We start from the raw sequence: 16507 nt of genomic DNA on the forward strand, positions 1-16507 counted from the left end.
TCCAATAGTAACGGTTTAAAATAATGTATACAAAACCCCAACATACCGGTAGTAATTGTAGAATACATAGACTCAATCGTTGTTAAGTATAATTGAACACATTTGAGGTTTTTACAAAAATTTGTACAAAAATAAGATGTACTCACATTGTTTACTTAGGTAAAACTAAAGCTTTCTGGTGAATCTCCTGGTTATTATCTATTAAAAATTAAACAATGCACATGTGTTAGTAAGATAACCCAAATCACATGAGCCATACAACACAAGATAGAACTCCAACTACTGAGTCAGGCAGAGCCTTGACATGCGTTACGGAGTCCTAGATCAATCGGGTGTACCACGGGACAGAACTCCAATGACTGAGTCAGGCAGAGCCTTGACATGCGTTACGGAGCCCTAGATCAATCGGGTAGAGTAACAGATACGTGATCAGGGGTTATAATACTTACAATGAGTCAGAGCTTCACTTTTTAGGGGTATAATACCCGAGTATTATAATTGCCTAGAGATTTGAAAGAGAATTTAAAATCGAACGGTTTGCAAACTTAGGCCTGAGGCCCCTTTTATTGGCTGGTCGAGGGGTCCCTCGCGCCCCACGAGGACCACCTCCATCTCCGTCACGGCCCACGAGGGCCATAAAGGCGGCTGTAGGCTTGTCGAGTCAGCGCGTAGGTTCCACACGTAACCGGACACGTGGCTGACTAGGGTGTCGCCAGTGTTACTATGTCGCGACCAGCGACAGACTTAGGGAGTCCGGGTCGCGACCCACGACCCCATATATTTGTTTTTATTTGATTTTCATAATTATTTAGGTATTTAGGCTCGTTTCTCGTATACGGGGTATATTTTAGGACGTTTAGAGTTATATTAAAGGGTTTTAGGAGGGTTGTTATAAATCAATACCGTAGTCTAATGAGAGCCTTTGGCAACAATGTTGGCATCACTGGGAGCCGAAACCAGACGCCAAGTCTGGTTGGCATGTAAAGCACCAATTTAGAATGCATCGCATCCCACCATATAGACCACTACTGAGCATGTCTGAATGTAGAAGGCTCGGTGGTGGGAGCTGTGGAAGCATGAAAACGAGAACATGACCAGGGAATTAGTGAGGCTATCATGTATGATAACGAGAACAAGTGACCATCGTGCAACGGAAATATCCACACCTGTTCCAGTAGATCTCGAGGACGAGATTTAAATCAAGGTGAGGAGGATATAACAACCCTCATAAAAGAACCCTAAACGCCTTAAATATACCCCGAATATTCGTATACAAACCTGAATAACCTTAATATTATTAAAAATCAAATAAAATGAATAAAGTAGGTCCCTCGCGGGCCAAGACCAAGTCAGGTGGCCGGTTCGCGGGGCGCGACTGAGTAACGGTTGGCGACACCACAGGCGGCCATGTGTCCCTGTGCGTGTTGGATCTACGGTGCTGATTAGCCAAGGCAGAGCCCTAGCCTAGGGCCTTGCGGGCCGCGAAGGAACCAGAGAAGGGGCTCGCAGGGTGCGAGGGACCCCTCGACCAGCCTATAAAAGGAGGCCTCTGCCTCAGTTTTCATTGCTCATTTTCTTTTCTGTATCTCTGTCCCTATAATAGCTAAACACAGCTCGATATAATACCCCTAAAACACGAAGCTCTACCTCGTAGTAAGAATTATAACCCCCGATCACATATTCGTTACCCTACCCGATTGATCTAGGGCTCCGTAACGCTTGTCGAGGCTCTGCCTGACTAAGTTCGTTGGAGTTCTGTCTCGTGTTGTATGGCTAATGTGATTTGGGTTATCTTACTAACACGTGTGCATTGTTTAATTTTAACAGATAATAATCAGGAAGCAACAAGAAGCTATATATTTACCTAAGTCTACAATGTGAGTCATTCTCTTTTTCTACCAAACTGTTTTACCAAAACCTCAATTGTTTTCAATTATACTTAACAGTGCTTGAGTCTATGTATTCTACAATTGTTGCCGGTATGTGGGGTTTTGTATACACTACTTGTAGTCTCTTACTATTGGACGACAAGTTAGCCAATGAGTAACATGACCACAGTCATGGAACTGTGAACATGACAAATACTAAATGAGTATATTGGTAGATATAAACATTGTAATCGCTCTCAATACTGTAAAGTTATAAAAGTTGTTTTGATTAAACTGGGATGCACTCGCCAGTATTTCTTGCTGATAAAACCTTTTTAAAACTCGTTTCAAGTAACTTCATGTGAAGCTAATAGAAGCCAGCAAGGGAGCACTGAAGGCTTAAAGAAGTGGCTATAAAAGTTACCTAAATAAAAAGGAGATTTTGTTTTTAATAACTAGGGTTTATCCCTTCAAATGTATTGTGTATGAAACTTGGATTTTATCCCATTTATTTATTATAAAAAGTTTGGTGTTTTTAAACACTGATACTATTTCCTAACAACGTTCCTGATGTTTAAATTCCGTTGCCAAATTGATAAACACCGATACCACCCACTTTGTGTTGGCTCGCGGCGCCCACTCTCTGGGTAGGGGTCGGGGGCTGCGACATAGTATGTATAAACAAGTAGCATAACAAGTAAGCATGTTTAAGGATTGAGTGTTTGCATAAGACTGATTGTATGTATGACTGTGATTTTAACATGGATACATGTTGCAACCAAAATAGTGTTTAAAGTGTAAAATGGATCATGTATGAACTCACGGTTTGCGTAGATTTTCCACAAAGTGTGAGCGAGCGGTTTTAACAGATGGAACCCTGAAGTTAACCTAAAAAGTTAAACAAAGGTGTATGAGTATTTCGACTTGGTGATTGGGAATATAAACAAAAGTTACAAGTATGAAATTACATACAAATATGTCCCGTCTTGGACACTTATTCAGACACGACATGTGTTTGCGTTTTTCATGAGTCCGATTACTCATTACAAATCCGAACTAAGGAATCCAATTGTTTCGTTTTTTATAAACCAATTGTTTCGTCTCGTATAAACCAATAGTTTCTTTTTGTATAAACAAACGCGGTCATGTGGTGAAAACATTCAAGCCTGTGTTGACTCGTCGAACAAACCTCCAAAGGGTTTGTCAAGTGCACAGTTTCTGTCGTTCCCCAAACTTCCCCGCAAACCCTAGGAAATTTGGAAATGGGATTGTCAATCCTATAGTGCCATAACATACTATTGGTTGGCTTGGCCAAAGTTAATGAAGTACTCGTGTTATGAATATCGCACCACCAAGTTTCACACCAAATTGAAAACATATTGTATATATAAACCATATATATTGTTTTGTAAACTTGGAAAAATAGTAGGCACATATGAATCACCCCAAAACATTTTGAAAACGTAAAAGTGGGGACTATGTACTCAGGCGAGATTGCCCTCAACTGAATAAGAATGGTGGTAATAACAACAACCACACTGGGAATAACAACAACGGGAACAACGGTGGGAACGGTGCGCGTGGTAGAGTGTTTACTATGGGTGATGCGGAGGCTAGGAATGACGGCAATGTGGTGACCGGTACGTTTTCTGTGAACAATCTATTTTCTTCTGTTTTATTCGACTCTGGTGCCGATTGGATTTATGTGTCCTTGGGGTTCAGTCGTCAGTTAGGGTTAACTCATACGCCTCTTGTAGCTAAACACGTAGTAGAATTAGTTGTTGGCAAAGAAATTGAGGCTTCACATGTTCATTTTGGCTGTAAACTCGATCTTATGGGTCAAGTGTTTGACATTGACCTACTCCCCGTTACTCTTGGAAGTTTTGATGTGGTCGTTGGCATGGATTGGTTGTCCAAGCATCAGGCGGAAATTCTCTATAAAGAGAAAATCGTGTGTATCCCTCTCCCTAGTGGGGAATTTTTGTCAGTTCAAGGACATCGTAGTGGTGCAATGGTTGGCATTATCTCATCCATGAAAGCCCAGAAGTGTCTACGAAAGGGCTACCATGCTATTCTAGCTCTTGTTACTGATACTCAACCCGAAGAAAGGAAGATTGAAGACCTTCCAGTTGTTCGTGAGTTTTCTGACGTGTTCCCCGAAGAGCTTCATGGTTTACCCCCACACCGTCAGGTGGAATTTCAGATTGACCTTACACCAGGAGCAGCTCCGATTGTCGGTTCTCCTTATCGTCTTGCACCAGGAGAGTTGCAAGAGCTATCAAATCAACTCCAAGAACTACTAGATAGAGGTTTTATCCGACCCAGTTCTTTGCCTTGGGGAGCCCCAGTTTTGTTTGTGAAGAAGAAAGACGGGTCCTTTCGTATGTGTATAGATTATCGAGAACTCAACAAGGTGACAGTCAAGAACCGCTATCCTTTACCGCGTATTGACGACCTGTTTGACCAGTTGCAAGGGACAACTTTTTACTCGAAGATCTATTTAAGATCGGGCTATCAACAGATGAGAGTCCGAGAGGAGGATGTTCCAAAAACGGCTTTTCGAACGCAGTATGGCCATTATGAGTTTCTGGTAACGCCATTCGGGTTAACTAATGCACCAGCGGTTTTCATGGACCTTATGAATCGTGTGTGCAAACCGTATCTTGAAGACTTCGTCATTGTGTTTATCGATGACATTTTGATCTATTCTAAGAGCAAGGAGGACCACCAGCGACACTTACGTCTTATTTTGGAACTCCTGAGGAAGGAACAACTCTACGCGCAGTTTTCTAAGTGTGACTTTTGGATATGAGAAGTGCACTTCCTTGGCCACATTGTTAATGAATCTGGGATACACGTGGATCCTGCTAAGATTGATGCTATCAGAAATTGGGCGGCACCGAAGAATCCTTCGGAGGTGTGACAATTTCTTGGTCTCGCTGGGTACTATCGAAGATTTATTAAAGACTTCTCGAAGATCGCTCAACCTCTTACCTCGTTGACACAGAAAGGTGTGGTATACTCTTGGGGAACGAAGCAGGAAGATGCTTTCCAACTTTTGAAACAAAAACTCTACAGTGCACCAATCTTGTCATTACCTGAAGGTACCGAAGATTTTGTGGTGTATTGTGATGCTTCTATTTAGTGTCTCGGTTGTGTGCTAATGCAACGCGAGAAGGTGATACCGTATGCTTCTTGGCAGTTGAAGGTTCATGAGAAGAATTACACGACTCACGACTTGGAGTTGGGGGCCGTAGTTTTTGCGCTAATGATTTGGAGGCATTATCTGTACGGTACCAAGTGCACTATCTATACTAATCATAGGAGCCACCAGCATATCTTTGATCAGAAGGAATTGAATATGCGACAGCGTCGCTAGGTAGAACTCTTAAACGACTACGATTGCGCCATCAAGTATCACCCAGGTAAAGCTACCATTGTAGCTGATGCCCTTAGTCAAAAGGAGATGAAACCCAAGCGTGTACGAGCCTTACAGCTCACTATTCACTCAAATCTTCCTGATCAGATCCGTTCGGCTGAGATTGAATCATTGAATGAAGAAAACCTGGAAGCTGAGTATTTGCGGGGCATGGAGAAACGACTCGTGGAAAGATCTGACGGCATATTTTATTTTATGGAACGGATATGGGTTCCTTTGTTTGGAAATCTTAGGGAGCTTGTGATGGACGAAACGCACAAATCTCGATACTCTGTTCACCCAGGTTCGGATAAGATGTATCAGGACCTCAAAGTTTTATATTGGTGGCCGAGGATGAAAGCTCACATTGCGACGTATGTGAGTAAATGCTTGACTTGTACGAAGGTCAAGGTGGAATACCAGAAACCGTCTGGATTGCTCCAGCAACCAGAGATACCAATGTGGAAATGGGAGCAAACTGCTATGGATTTCGTCACTGGTCTCCCAAGAACTCAAAGCGGAAACGATACCATCTGGGTGATCATTGACCGCCTCACGAAATCTGCGCACTTCCTTGCGATCAAGGAAACTGATAAATTCTTTTAACTTGCTGTCGTTTATCTGAAGGTAGTGGTTTCTAGGCACGAGGTGCCAACCTCTATTATCTCTGATCGTGATTCGCGTTTCATATATAAATCGTTCAGCTCACATCTCGACATGAGCACTGCTTATCACCCACAGATGGATGGTCGAAGCGAACGAACCATCCAAACACTTGAAGACATGCTGCGAGCATGTGTGATCGATTTTGGTAAAGGGTGGGAGAAACACTTGCCGTTGATAGAGTTCTCTTACAACAACAATTACCATACTAGTATTCAGGCAGCTCCGTTCGAAGCATTGTACGGGCGGAAGTGTCGTTCTCCTCTTTGTTGGGCTAAGGTGGGTGACAGCCAGATCACAGGTCCGAAACTTGTTCTTGAAACTTCGGAAAAGATTGTCCAGATTAGAAATTGTATGGCGGCAGCGCGTGACAGGCAGAAAAGCTATGCTGACAAGCGTAGGAAACCCTTGGAGTTCGCTGTAGGCGATCGCGTTATGTTGTGTCACACCCCAACCGATGGCGAAATCATCGGGGCATGGCACTGAGCGAAACAGATTGTCCAGAAGTTTCCATAACAATTATCATTACCAATCAATTTAAAATAACATGTCCCATACCATGTCCCAAAAGGCAAATAAATTATTACAGACGAAATCTAGGCAATTAGTTCTGTTCCGACAACTCAGATTCAAATTGTACAGACAACTATTTGTTGGCCTCTAGGACCTTATTCTACCCTCGCTTTCCTAGCAGATAAGCATCCTAAACACCTGTCACATACGTTAAAATAAAGTCAATACACATAGTGTAAAGGCGAGTACACAAGTTTGATAATAGCATATAGAGTTCGAAATAGTTTACGCATAACCAGCACGTACACAAAGGAAAACGAAGCATGTTAGTTATCGACATGAACCTATCGATACCAATGACTGTGGGTTGACAGCCCAAGGCAGTACGTAATACATGATCACCACTGTAATCCATGCAAATAATTGTCCTTAACAACTCCCGTGTGAACGGGTGCTGAGTCCAAACTATAGTACTATCGTCATTAAGGTAGGTAGACAGCATTCCATGTGTAAACATAACAAACAAGCATTCATTAAGTCACGTATAACATGCGGTAATGGTTAGCGTTTAAAGTATTGTGTGGTGTGTTCTATTGTGATTTTTGTATAAGTAACGTATGTAACACCCAAAAGTGCATAAAGCAAAAAGGGATCGAGTATACTCACAGCGGTTGATGGATTGAAGGGAGCGCTTGAGAGTGAGGTTAGCCTGAATAGTTCGATAGCATAACAATAAGTGACGCACAAAACTGAAACAAGTGTCGATGGGTTGGTTAGCTGGTCGATCGGATGGTAGTCCGATCGGTCGGCTGGCCGTGCGTGTGACAATCCGTTCGGACGGCTGGCCGGTCGGACGGTCGTTCGAGTGGATTGTTTCTTCCTTTGAGAAGGATGTGTTTGTGTATGATGGTTTGACTTTTGAAGTTTTTGTTGTAGCATTTGAAAACATTGAAATATCTTTACCTTTCAGGTCGGTCGATCGGACGGTCGTTCGATCAGCCGGCAACCCGTTCGGCTGGTACTTCAGCGAGAACAAGTTCTCAGCAAGATGTCACTCGATCGGACGGTAGTTCGATCGGGTGGCATTCTTAGTGCGTTGAAGATGCTGAAAAAATCGATTAAGTGTTAAAGCCCAAGTATCGCATGATCCGAGGGGTAATCTGATCGGTTGGTAGTTCAATTGGTCAGCAATTCGTTCAATACTCAAACTTCAAATAAAGTTGGTTAAGTGTGGGTCCCATAGTTCAAGCCGTTCGGCTGACCGGCCGTTCGGATGGCTGTCCGTCCGGACAGCAGTCCGATCGGACGGCACCCTGTCCTGGTCGTCCCGTTCGTCCTACACTTGGTTGTTTTTGATTGTTTAACGTCTTATCGAGGTATTTTGATAACAAGTCAAACAACAGGAACCTGGTCAATACTTGGTTCTCCTGACCGGACAGGAATCACCCAAATCCGATTAGTGAACTGTTCGAGACGGTGGTTCACGCCTAACCCGAAATCGGTAAACCTCGTGGATAGGATCCGGATCTTGAGCTAACACGACCACGGATCAGGTAGTAAGTCGGCACAAGTTCCGATTCTATCGGTTTTGAGGGCATTGAGTGTAAAAGAGTTGAAAGAAAGTTAGAAAACATTCTCTCAATCCTTTTTCACCGTGAATATGTTTAGATCTATGAAAGATCTTTGTCGTTTATGTGGAAATCGGTTAGATCTAAGTTGTTCTTGGTGGATTGAGGCCAAAACATGAAGTTCTTCAAGAACACCATGATGACATCATCCTAGAACACCCCAAATCTAGTGATTTCGCGGTTAAATGTCAAGATTCAAAAGATAGAAAGGTGTAGGAGTGCGTGTAGATCAAGAAAGTACAAGGCTTAGGTCGAGATCTTACCAGAATCGAGAGAAATCTGAGAAAAGGTGAGGAGAGCGTGCTGTTCGGTCAGAGAGTTGCCAAAAGTAGAAAGAATGAAAGTGACAAGAGTATTTATAGAGTTCCAAAAGAGGAAAGGGCTGGCCGATCGGCCAGGCAGCTCGATCGGACGGCAGTCCGGTCGGATGGCTGGTCAATCAGCTGGTTGGCTGATCGATCGGTCGCCCGGTTCGAGTGTTCGGTGCGACGAGTTTTGTTGTTTTGATTTCGATTGCGAGTGATGCGAATGCGATAGAGTTTACTATTCAAATTACTTTTAATCCCAACCACTCATATCTCGTACTATCTCTTCTCCACTAATTATCATACTCTATCAACATACAATCATCCTTATTTCGTATTCGTTTTGCGATTGCGATTCGATTACGATTGAGTTTGATTGCGATTCGATTAAATACCACACATAACATAAATAAACATGCATAAGTAACGCATAAGGAACACACACACGTATAACAATCACCAAAGTTGCGTAATTCGAGTTGCGAGCACGATGTTGATTAGATTAGTTCGATTAGCGTTTAATTGACTTTATCACATTGTTACTTCATATTGTTCACAGCCGTAAGCGATTCGTAGCGATAATATTCGTCACTTACTGCGATTATAATTAATTACTCCACATAATAAAACTAACGTAAAACATAAAATGGACTAGCTGTAAGTCAAAGAATTCAAAACAGGAATTGAGCAAGGAGAGATAGATTGTAATTAGCAACCTTTTCCTCCTTTGACTTAAATCTTGACTTTGACTTTGACTTCCGAAACACTGGGGTGTTACATGTTGAAAGTCTCGCCCTGGAAGGGTGTGGTGCGCTTTGGGAAGCACGGCAAGCTTAATCCACGTTATGTTGGGCCATTCAAAATCCTGGAACGAATCGGTAAAGTCGCTTACAAGCTTGAGTTACCTGCTGAGTTGGGTAATGTTCCTAATGTATTCCATGTTTCACAATTAAAGAAGTGTTTGTCCGATGAAACACTTGTGGTACCACTTCAAGAACTAAAGATCGACGACAAATTGCAGTTTATCGAAGAACCCATCGAAATTATGGATCGAGAAGTCAAGGTCCGTAAGCATAGTTGGATTCCTATTGTGAGAGTTCGTTGGAACTCAAGACGTGGACCAGAGTTCGCATGGGAACGCGAGGATCAGATGAAGCTCAAGTACCCTCACTTATTCCCAGCTGACCAATCTAAATCTGATGCAACTACTGAATTTCGGGACGAAATTCCCTTTCAAGTTGGGGATGATGTGGCACCCGCGGAAAATCCACAGTCATCCTGATCTAACATCTTGCTGTTTTGGATTACCTGTCAAATTTCAGGACGAAATTTCTTTCAAGTTGGGGATGATGTGACAACCCGAGACCTCAAGGTCTTTCCTCTACAGCATTTGTTCACAAACTTGTTTTCACAGTTCACTTTAAGTTGTATTATGTGCATGATAATTGAATCATTAAATTATGGTTTTGGTTGTTGCATGTAAATGTAGATGTTTTTATTGTGTGATGTTTAGACTTTGTATGGCACACTTGATTCATGAAAAAAAATCATGTCGACGAAGCTTTAGCCGATGAAGACATCCTTCGGCGAAGTATATTCTTCGTCCAAACATCCTTCGGCGAAGTATATTCTTCGTCCAAACATCCTTCGGTGAATATAGACCTTCATCAGGAGGACCTTCGTCAAAAAGGGCCTCGGCCTAGGGAGGTTTGCGGCCCAACTGTTATGTTGTATGAATAACCCCTTGTAATCTCTGGACGTAAACACAAACCCTAAAGTCCTCTTTTCTTATCCTCTGTGCGATGGCAGTTAGGGAATCTCGAAGCTTTTCCATCTCGATTTATCTAAACCCTTTGGTACCACGGTTAGTGTCTAACATTGTTATTCGATGAAATCCTGATGTTGTGATTTATGTGAATTAGGGTTCAGTAATAATATTGTAAATCTAGAGTTTGCATGATGAGGGTTAATGATCAGAATACGTTCATATGCATGATGTGATTGTTGATTAATGAAACTGATAGCCTGATTTACATATGAATGAGAATGTTAGTGATTGGATGGAAAACACGATTGTATGTGATTAAGACTTATGTTAATCCATGATATGGTATTTCAACGTTAATGTTGTGGGGTTATTAGTTTTGATGTTGAGCAGCAATTGGGGTTTGTCGAACTTGTGAAGAAACTGTTGATTGATCCAATAATCATGCCAGTAGAATTGTTAACTGTTGTTATGCAATTGAGTGAAATGTAACCACTGTTGAGGGCGGCGGCGGAGGATCCCCGACGAAGAATATAACTCGACGAAGGATGGATTCTTCGTCAAGTGGTGCTCGACGAACTCTCATGAATCTTCGCCGTACATATACACGATGAAGATTAGTCTTTCGTCGACTTGCATTGGACGAACCATCTGGACTCTTCGTCGTATTCATACTCGACGAACAATCAACCTTCGCCAAAATGGATTCTTCGCCGTTAAGGCAACTGTTTGGGACAGGGAAACAATCATAATGTTTGTGTTATTGGACACGTGTGTTTGTGATAGTCTATTTGTGACATGATTGCAATGTTAACTAGATAAGATATGTGGGTCTCGACTTGACTCGTGTGGGTAGTCAATCCACCTGTTATATGTTATTATGATAACTGAGTACTTGGTATGCAATATAAGATGATCTTGTGATAGATGCAAACTGTGTGAAATAAGTAACTGGCTTGATTGTGAAACTGACGTTGATTGGTAACCACGGTAGGGTTTGGGTTGACCAACTTGGACGGGTAACTTAACATACCGAGCAAATCAAAGGTGAGTTCATTCCTCTTGAGCATGCATCCCGGTGGGTGGGACAATCATTGGGTATTCCTGAGAGGAATAAGTCAATTGGGTAAAAACTGGGATGTTGGATAATACACTAAATTCCTATCACCATTAAGTCTCATCTTGTTTGTTACCTGAGAGGTAACGGGGTATTAGTTGATAACGCTATTTAGGTTTGGCACCCTCCCCCCGTACCTGAGAGGATGGGTGTGAACTAATGACCCAGTCATGATCAATGCTTAGATAGGGGCATTGGGGAAGGGCAATAATAATCTGGATCCATCTTGTACGGTACTCGAGTTATTATCAACATTATTATCAATGAACTGATCTAAACACTTGGTAACTAACGTTTTCGTAAAAATATGAACTCACCAGCGTTGTCTGATACACTTGTTGCATGCTTGTAGGTCGTTAGGTACTGTGGATAAGGAACTTGCTATCTGGATGGCTGGAGTGGTCATGGGTTGCATTGCTTGGATATGCATGACTTGTTTTCTGTTTTCATATTACATTTGGTTTTGAAACGTTTAAACAATGTTTAATTAATCGCTTCCACTGAACATGTTAAACTCGGATTATGTTATGAATTCTTTACCTTAATAAAAAGGAAACTTTACTTCAATCTTGATATTAGTTCAATGTGATTGGTGGCTAGATCCTGGTAAGTCACACACCTAGCGAGGTTTTCGCATGTGTTATTTTGGGGGTGTGACAGTTTGGTATCAGAGCCTTTGGTTATATAGAACTAGGTTTTAAAACGATTTTATAAAACCAGACTATAACCAAACAGCTTCGAAATCGACCATGACACTCAGCTCCAGATTGCAAGGTTCGTCTCTTGTTTACTTATTGTGTAGCATATCTAGTGTACACTTATGTAGGATGTTGCATGTGATTGCACACTTAGCATTACAGACTGAATTTATGTACTACTTACCTATGTTATGTGGTTGATGGAGGCACAATGCGACCTTCCTCTAGGCTTGCATGATTTATGTTTTGTGACGTCTTTTGTCTTGCTATTCGAATTTGAGGAACCTTTTAGCACGAGTTGGGAGGAGCTGAGATAAACATGCAAATTGCATTGTTATTATGGGTGCACACATAATAATAATGTGGGGTGCATGTGAGTACCAGTGAGGCTTAAGGAGTGTGAAAGGGGATTTCCGCTCTGTTGTCTGATGTAAACTTAGTAGTCTGTAGAAGTCATCATGAGGTTTGACTCCCACTTTATCTTGACTCTTAACTTTTTCCCTTTTCTTATAAAGAAATCATGAGCGGGCGAGGCCATGGGCATGGTCACATTGCGATGACTCAGGCCGAGTTGACAAACTTAGTTAACACACGCGTGGCTAAGGCCTTGGCAGCCTATCAAGCTAGTACGATATGTGCCAAATACACTTTATTCTTGTGTCGCGTACTCAACTCTTACCCGTGTGCTGTATTTTCTGTCGTCCTTAGGCCAGCAAGCGAATCAGTATCAAAATAATCCACCTGCTTACACGTTTAAGACATTCATAGATTGTAAGCCACAGACATTCAGTGGGACTGAAGGAACTGTGGGACTACTACGTTGGTTTGAGAAGGCAGAATCGGTGTTCGCTATATGTAACTGTCCTCCCAGGGATAGAGTGAAGTATGCTTCAGGCACACTCGAGGATGGTGCCTTGACATGGTGGAATACCCAGGTCCAGATGTTGGGTATTGAAATGGTGAATGCGACTACCTGGGACGATTTTAAGGAGCTGATATGTGAAGAGTAATGTCCTCGTGACGAAGTGCAGAAACTGGAGAACGAGTATTATGATCTGAAAATGGTGGGGTCTGAGATTGAGGCCTACACGAAACGGTCTCATGAATTAGCTAATATGTGCCCGAACTTATCACGACCCCCACACCGAAGAATAGAGCTGTACATCAAGGGATTAGCCCCGCAGGTTAAGGGCTTGGTTACTGCAGCAAACCTCAACAACTTACCTCAGATCATTCGCTTAGCTCACAAGATCACAGATCAGGAGGTGGAGCGTAGCTCGCTACCACCGCGTGTTTCTACTACTGCCACTACTGCTGCAGCTACTACTCCTGCTACTGACAGCAAACGTAAATGGAATGATGTGGACAAGGTGTCCAACTCAAATCAGTCACAGAAGAGGCCAGACAACAGTAGCAACCGCAGTTTTAGCCAGTCATCTTCTGTGAATCAGAATCAGAGCAACAATTCGAATCAGGGCTCATATGCAGGGAAGCAGCCTAAGTGTAACAAGTGCAACTTCCACCATCGCGGGCCGTATACCCGGGTATGTCACAGTTGCAACAAGGTGGGCCATATGGCTACGTCACAAGAGGGCGAAGTCATTATAGAAATGACAACGGAAGGGGATAAATCCTTGGACGTAAACTTCCTGATGTGAGAAATTGACACGAGTTGACAAAGAAAATGTAAACTAAAATTTAGTTTTTAGTCAAAAGAAATGCTTAAACAAACATGAGTAGCATAAGGAGGTTTAGAAAATCTTAAACACACATAAAGCCGGAGATGGCAAAATAGTATACCTGGGAGATGGGGTATGAGGTGACAGCGACTAATTAGTCTAGCCGGTAAAACTATTCAAAGTCAAGAAAATGTCAAGGCAAATACAAAGCGCTTGTTAATATAAGACAAGTGCGGGATAAATATGTTAATAGACTAATGGGACTAAGTTGTCAAGTGACAACTCGGTCAATAAAAAGGATATAAGCTGAGAGTAATGGCCTGCGAGGCCTTACACATGAAAGACGTACGCGTCGACACAAATGAAAACGTTAGATCGAAAAGAGTGAATGAATGCCTTGAAAAGGAAACTAGATTCGTTTAATCTAAATTAATGAGCTACGTAAATAAGGTTTCGGGGACAAAACCTCTTTAAGGGGGTAGACTTGTAACACCCCAAAAACGGGTTTGGTAATCAAACCACGTTAATAGAAATGACGGGTAAAATACCATTAGTGATAAAAATTAACCCGGTAATATATTAGGAATTTAAATGAATAAACTCGATATTAATTAAAAGAAGGATAAACACCTGAAAAAAAGGGGCATATAAAAGGCCTGAGTTAGCGGGACTTAAAATATAACGGGATATAACTTCCCGAACCCATTAAGTTAACTAAGAATAATCAACCTAGTTAGTTAAGTGAGGTTAAAACAATAAAGGAAACATGAATTAGTTAAATATTTTTATATAACTTGAAACCTCGAGGGACTACAAGGGGAAGATATGAAAGATAATTATGATTAAATTAAATTAAAAACCAAAACACACACAAGAGTGTGTGTTTGGTCGACTTTTACCAGGAGCCAAAAAGGGGTTCTACCAAGTGAACCCTAAATCCACAAAATTGATCAAGATCAAGGATAAACAAGCCAAGAATTTGGGGCTTTGATTAAATTCATGATCACCTAAGTTAGGGAATCCGAAGGTATGTTGAATTTTGTAATTTGGTGATGTTTTGAATGTATGATAAACACTCATAATTGAAAATTATGTGATGAATGATGTATACATGAGTGATATTAGGTTGAATCTAGGTCTAGGAACAAAACCTAGATGCAAACTTATAGGATTGTGCCATAAACTAGTGATTAATCAATTAATCAAGTATGAGCTAAGTGGGTTTTTGACTAAATAGTAAAAATGACGATATGCATGTGCTTAGAATCATCATATTTGATAGTTGTAGCAAAAAACTTGAACAATTTGTAAGTTTGAGTGAATGCTCGTATATGACTTGAAATGGGTCTTGAATGTCGTGATGAAATTAGTAAGTTTGTTCATGTAAATAGATGAATGAAATCGGGTTATGTACTAGACCATATGAGGAACTTGATGTTATTAAGAGTTCAGATGGATGCTAAATAGTATGATGAAACGGGTCTCACTTACAAAGGAGAACCCTTAGTTCTTGCAAAAATAAATGAATAAACTAGTCATGATAATCGCTTAAGCTAGTTAAAGTGTTGGAAATATAATCAATTTGGTTAGAACTTTGGTTAAAACGGTGGCCAAGAGATAACGCCTACCGGATAATTGAGGAATGCCTAAAATAGTCGACAAACTTGAATGTGCATTTTATATACTAATAGGCGTTTGACTTTTAAAGGTCAAACCGACCATTAATATAATCGAATGGTAATTTTGAGAGAAAATACGTAAGATGGAATAGTCATGATCTGCAATGACTAAACTAACCATCTCGCGAAATATGATGATAGTTTGACGCTTGACAAGCTAGGTGGGAGCTTGTGGATGAAACGGGTCAAACGGAGCAAGAATGGAAAGAAAAGCGTGGCATGGATGCAAGGTAAGTGAATCTTAAACTTCTTTTGGTAGAATACCTATACATTCTACAAGTTATGAATAAGATATAGATATTATTCGAAATATGGATTCCGAGGCGTAATGATACGGGTCGGAATAAACATAAATGATAAAAACCATGGCTTATGGTAAAAAGGGCGAAAAGGTAAATTAGTCATGTAATGACTAAGAATTTATGAGTTTTTCGTTAAGATTACCTTATAGTGTAATCTAATGATAATGATTGGGATATAATGGTAATTAGTCGTGTGTCGACAAACGTAAGTTAAAGTTAAAAGATACCCTACGGCGTAAGCCGAAATGGGTTAAATAACGAAAATGGTAAATTTATTTGTATACCATTCAAATACAAATGCAAAATGTTTGGTAGTTTAGACCAAACGGGTTAAATGGCGATTTTTAGCGCCATTTGACGAATAAGGACTAATAAGTATTGTCAAGTCTAATGCTCATAGGATAAAAACGGCTTACGGAAATTGCATTTTACTATGAAATAGCTAAGTTATTAATGCAAGGTATTAAAACGGGTCAATATTTGACCCGAGCCAGGTACGCATATTTTGAATTATAGTTAGAAGTAATATGCTGGTCAAATATTAGTGAAAGCCCTTCGTCGTAAAATGAGGGACTGAAATTGACCAGAATACCCATGAACACTAAACCGGGTAAACGGTCCTTATGAGCCGTTTAAGAATGTGTTTTATGATCATGTAAGTTATAGGTAAATATCTAGTGGATTGTGTATAACAAAGGGGAAAGATTTAAACTTAAAAGGTTTAAATCTTCGAAATAGGTCAAAAGAATTATACGCATAGATTGAGTACTAGCCGCGTAATTCATAAAAGTTACAAACCCGAACTAAATATTTTGAGATAAACATGTTGATGTATACTTAATGGTTAATTAGAAACAAGTTTGGAGTTTAAA

The sequence above is a fragment of the Helianthus annuus genome, chromosome 5 (assembly GCF_002127325.2).
Source record: "Helianthus annuus cultivar XRQ/B chromosome 5, HanXRQr2.0-SUNRISE, whole genome shotgun sequence".
Lineage (NCBI taxonomy): Eukaryota > Viridiplantae > Streptophyta > Magnoliopsida > Asterales > Asteraceae > Helianthus > Helianthus annuus.